Source organism: Danaus plexippus, chromosome 10 (genome assembly GCF_018135715.1).
Source record: "Danaus plexippus chromosome 10, MEX_DaPlex, whole genome shotgun sequence".
Lineage (NCBI taxonomy): Eukaryota > Metazoa > Arthropoda > Insecta > Lepidoptera > Nymphalidae > Danaus > Danaus plexippus.
This window is the reverse complement of record NC_083543.1, coordinates 3,842,636-3,848,635: the sequence shown is the minus strand read 5'-3', so window position 1 is coordinate 3,848,635 and position 6,000 is coordinate 3,842,636.

The window sequence follows — 6,000 nt, the reverse complement described above, 5'->3', positions numbered from 1 at the left end:
GTTCAGTAAAACAATGGAGCTGTAAACATTGTTAGCATAATGTTGTTTCGTGTTGAAAAGATTGTGGACATAAAAACTATTTATTGCTCACAGAATTTTTTAACAAAGCATCTCTTCTTAATGTCCGTTGTATCGAATTATAATACTCTAATGAATGTTATACTTGGAGAATAACTAAAATAATACCTATTTGTAGCTAATAAAGATAAACAAACAAAAACTCTTCCATCGATTTCATCAGATGTAAGTAAATGGGACTTCCTATTTGAACTCAAAATATTATACATTCAGGTTTTTTAACTTGGTTGTAAGCGGTTTGATCGTAACAGAATTTTATTAAACATTATAAAAATATCAGTGAATATCAGAATAACACACTATAATTTATAGGCACGGCAGTTTATTGTAGTGGGTATATTTCTTAAAATCTAACTTGTGAAGTTCTCTTATTCCATATATGATTAAATTAATTTTTAGTTCATTAAAAACTAATTAGAAATTTTGTAAGTATGCACAATATACACATATAAAATAACATACACATAACATCATCCTCGTTAGTAAGTTTAGTGCTATTGAAGTTATTGCTTCATTCAATTATAATGATCAGACGGATTGAATATGAACTCGTAATGACCTATAATTATGTATGTATGTGTTAGCTGTTTATCTTGATATATAAAACCAGACATAAATAAACAATAAAACAAACATAAAAGTAATGTAAAGTTTCAAAAAGACGCAAATTTATAACATCTATTAAAACAAATAAATTGTAGAGATGCATTTTGTAGCGACAGCGGAGAAATTAAATTACGAAAATAATTCCCATTGAGACGAAGCAAATAGAAAGGATTTGGTTTGCTGCATAGCCGCAGTGCGATAGATTAGTTGAATCTAGGTTAGTGAAGATAAGTTGTAATATCGATGTCGGGTAACGTTGTGCAACATTAATATTTTGTCGTTCGAGGAAAATATTAAAAGATATTAGAATGAAATATAAAAATGGGGAATGAATAACGGAATTGCTTGGAATAATGTTTTTTTAACTTTATTTCTTTTAATTATATCTGAATTAGGATGTATATGTTATTAGATATTAATGATTATGCTTGAAAATACTTTAGTGACTATGGGTATGTATTAAAGGGTACAGTTATTACAATGGATGGTTATTCTTCAAGTTTTTCATGTTACGTACCATGAAAATATAAACCCTAAAATGGTGAAATCATAAAGATTATATTGTTATTAGGTAACATGAATTTTATTTTGAATAAAAAATTATGTAAGCGGAAATGAAAACAAAATAAATAAAATAATAACCATCTCTCTACCCTGCAATGAATGGAATTTCTTTTCATTTATTCACTTTTTGGCAATATTTTAAAAAGAACGAATACAAATCCTTACGTAATTGAATTTATCCTACAGGTACTCTGTAGTCTTCACCCAGAATACAATCTGAGATACATCTGCTGCCTTTGCGTTTAAGATATTCAAATATCTAATACATCCTTCGCTAATATCTCAATTTATATTGAAATCTCACTAGAAGACGTTCTACTTTTCGTTTAAAATTGTGCAACACTATTTTATATACATTCCAAACACTTTTTTTTATATACACAGTTTTTTACTGCAATGTTACAGATAAATAGAAATTGTAATTTTACAGACTTTATTCACCAGCAAAAATAGTATATTCCATTAGGAATATATAACGTATTATCTAATGAAGTACTGATATTGAACGATCAATACAATAATGTTCTGGCTTTTTGACTTAGTAAATTAAGGGTCTCATTATTTTAAGCAGAGCACGTTTTCTCGTATCGATGAAAGGATCTTTTGTTGCTGCAAAATACTTGGGGCAAGTCAATCGAGTTCCGTTAAGCTTAGAGCGCGCGCAAATTAATGAGTGAGTAAAAGTAGTGTTATGTTTCAACTTGCTTTGTAAGTTTGTTTTTCAAGTACATTCTACTGCATGTATGTGATTTTATATATACTTCATTTGCATTTACCAAATACGTATAAATATACAATATAACATATATTGACCGCAAGTCAGATAAAATATGACGTGTTTCTTTTATTATTTGTAAATTTCCTCTTCCGAAGAATAATATTATTTATATTATTAATTCTAGCGTGAGAAAGTTGTAAGTTTTCGGACCCTTCTAGAAGTGTATATGATTATCGTTTATAATAATTTCAATTTAAGTTACGATTACGATTTTTCCCACCGGGTGAGATTTCTCCCCTTGTACAATCACAGGTATACAAGGATAGGTAAGACGCTCGAGGGATCGAAATCAATAGGACAAAGAAAAGGGCGCTTTTGTGTGCGTTTGCGCAAGAACACGTGCGCAAACGCTCCCACGGTAGGAAGGGGAGGGAATTTCGGGAATCCACATATATAAGGGCCCCGAACTTCGTTGAAACATCACTTACAAATTTTGACGGCAACTGGAAACTTCATCGGGGGCCCGCAGGGTCCGGGTCCCCAGAAAAACTTCTTGCAAATTAGACAAGAACACCTCTTTCAAAGTTCGTATCACTAGTTTGTCAATTAAAACTCTGGAGTTGAAGTGAAGTTAATTAATGTTTAAGTAACTGAAAAGCAATTTTGTCTCTTGAAAAACTTTATTATTGCCGAGGATCGTTGTCGAATATTTATTGGTAAGTTAACTTTTATTACTTTTTCTTTGTAGCCCTATAAGCTTATACTGTAGGTTTAATTCAGGAGCATGTAATTTAGAAACTTTCCCATTGTTACAGATTGTATCTGCAGTTTGTATTGTGAAGATTCTGAAACAAAATGCAATCTAAGGACTGTATATTTTCTACTTCACAATTTGAAACTACTTTCCGAAAATGAATGCAGTTTACTCAGGTACAGAAAACTTATTTCAAAATGTCCAAAGATAAGTTAGTTTTCGCGCAAAATTGTATAATATAGTAATGTAGAGTTGATACTACATAATGATAGGATTCAACTACCAAAAGTAAATATCGTGACTAAAAAACATTAATGATATTTAAGTGGACTTAATACATAATTTCTGATTTGTTACCGAGTGCCTTAATGTACGGTCTTTTGTTTTCGTTCAAGTTGTTAAAGTTTTCTTCGTGTTAAAATGTTATGGCTGTTTAACTTTAAATTCTACAGTTCCCGTTAACAAAACTTAGGGTAAACACTCAATTAGCGGTGTCCTTATGAAACTTTTTGCTCAAATATGTTTGTTTTTTAATACTAATTCACATTAAGTTTGATATGACGTTGTTATTGTTGTTACAATGAAGAGAGTTAAGTTTTTAATTCAAATCTAAAACCAGCTGGTCTGGCTCGTGGCTGAATGATAGTTTCGTTGATTTTATGTTTTGTTTTTAATTTTGGATCGTTCATCAAACTGTTAATGTTGTTAACTTTTTTTGGAAACGTGTTGTAACTTTCTTGTTTCATAATATTGTTAACGTTAAGTTTTTACTTGTTTCGTTATCAGACTGCTCTTATGTGTCAGTTATTGTTTATCGTTGAGTTTTTGTTTCACACAAAATTCATTTGAAGCTTCTATCTCATTTTTGAACTTCAAAAGTACCTGTTACAAAATTCATGACAGTGTTAAATTATTTTTGAATTTTCTGTTAAAACAATCGTTAACATCGTGTTATTGGTTATATCTTGGTTCATTTTGTTATCAAACAGTTAAGTTCTGGTTAAAAATTTGTTATCTGAGTTAGGAACGTCTATTATGTTTAAAACGTTGATTTTTCTGTTACCGTTCAGTTACTGTCGTTAGAACGTCTTTTCTTTGTTAAGTTTTTGTTGCTTGTTATTGGACAGTTAAGTTTTGATTATCAATTAATAATCATATTCATAATTTGAAAATATGTAGCACAAAAATAGTACATTATCAGGTACCCACTTGTCATTAAAAACATAATACAATTAATTTTTCTTCATTGTACTCTCATTTTGACACAGTATCACTAATTGGAGATTGTAGTTATTGATTGATGGTCAGTTGAGTTTTTGTTTACCCGTTTTAAAATCAGTTGTGTTGTGAGTTGTAAATTGAAGACGTTTAAAAATGTTATATGTTATTGATCATGTAGTTTTTCATCCAGTTATCATAATTTGTTGAGCCAAATGTTAACAAAAAACAATAGAGATTTGTTTTAAAACAGAACCAAACAATTCTCAACGTTAAATTGTTAAGTTTATTCATTTTACTATTACGTTAAGTGCCTTAATATTCAAAAGTGCCTGTGTATTGTTATGTTAAATACAGCGACGCCTTCTGTTGGAGTTTTGATGTTGAACTGTAACAGGACGCTTAGCGAAAAAGGATTACTCTGTCATAGATGTTTTATATGTAAATAATTAAACGTACTCTGACAGCGTAATCAGAACTTTGTCTGGTGATTATTTTATCCAAGTTATTTATAACTTTCAAACTTATAAAACTGTTAATAATTAATGTTGCACCAAAATCATCACATTGGAGAACAGTAACTGATTTAATATATACGCTTTTTGTGTAAATCATATTAAGTATATTAATACGCCAGCCGTGAGGATAAAATATTCATTACGCATCCCTTGTTATTGTTGCGTTTTATGTATTTGTTATTGCAGTTACGTTGATGTTGAGTAATTTTAAGTGTTAATTTTTTGTTAAGTTTTATGTTATTGTTTTTTTTATATGATATGGCTGTGTTTGTTAGTTTTATGTTAAGTTTTCGTTTTAACTGTTCATTTGTTAGGTTTTTTTCTACCGTCATTAAGGCCGCAAAATTATAACACTGATGTTCGCTTGCTCGATAACTTGTGTGTTTTTTACATATAAATTTTAGTTAAGTATCCTAAGTTAATGTTAAAACTGAAGCTTGTGTAAAATTAACAAATAGGTTAATTAATTTATTAGAGATGTAAGAAAGAAAAAGTGTGTATGTGTGTCTGTGTGAAATAAATATATTAAGTAACATGCTACAATTTCATTACGCCTCCACTTTGCTAAATATAAATTTAATGTAGTTGAATTGAATAAAAACTTAATCTGGACTGCAACTTTTGGATAACGTCCAAATGCATAGTTTCGGACGAGGTATCTTTGTAACTAAATGAGCACGTCTTAACAAAGTGGCCTAATCTTTGTGTAATCATTTTAACCCGTAGAGAAATTTATTTCAGTGTTAAAAGTTATTTATTACAGAAAAATATTTCCATTGGTTCATAAACGACGGTAATAAAATAATTTATAGTTATATTTTTTATCAAAGTTGTTTAAATATCACATAAAATAAATAAGCCTTTAAAATATGATACCGTTCCGATTTTTTATAGAGTATATAATTTTATTCTATATAAAATGATAGATGTAGCGAATGTAGTTTCGTTTAAATATTATTTATATAATAAAAAAAATAAGTTTCAATTTACATTAAATGTCATAATAATTTAACTTAAAGCACAATGAATAACAGAACATTTTGATAACAGTTTAAAAAAGGTTCCTATAGGTGTAATCTTTACGCATGCGGTTTCAGAACGTTACTTACGTCAAACTCTGTATACATAGTAGTTCTAATGAAGATAGTTTTAGTTTCGTGCAATCTCGCCGCTTACACTCTTCTTAATTGCTTAACTTTAACCAGTGCCTCTTCCTGCTGTCCCGGGATTCGTTAAACTTCACGCATACTTTAGTCAACAACAGAATTACGAGACGCTGCTTGCTAGTTTTTAATGCAGTTTTAATAAAGTTGGAATGGAGGCGCTCCTCTACTTATTGTATTTTACCGATTTTTCAACTTCTTTTATAAAATATTCCAGCGACTCCAAATGATTGTGCATTTTTTATATTTAACGACAAATTTAAAACTGTTCACTTGATGTTGAAAAAAATTGAAAGGAAATAGTGAAATACCCGTTAATAATGTTCTTTCATACATTTTTATTCAGTACCTTAATAAATCCGAACGATTGAATAAAGCGAC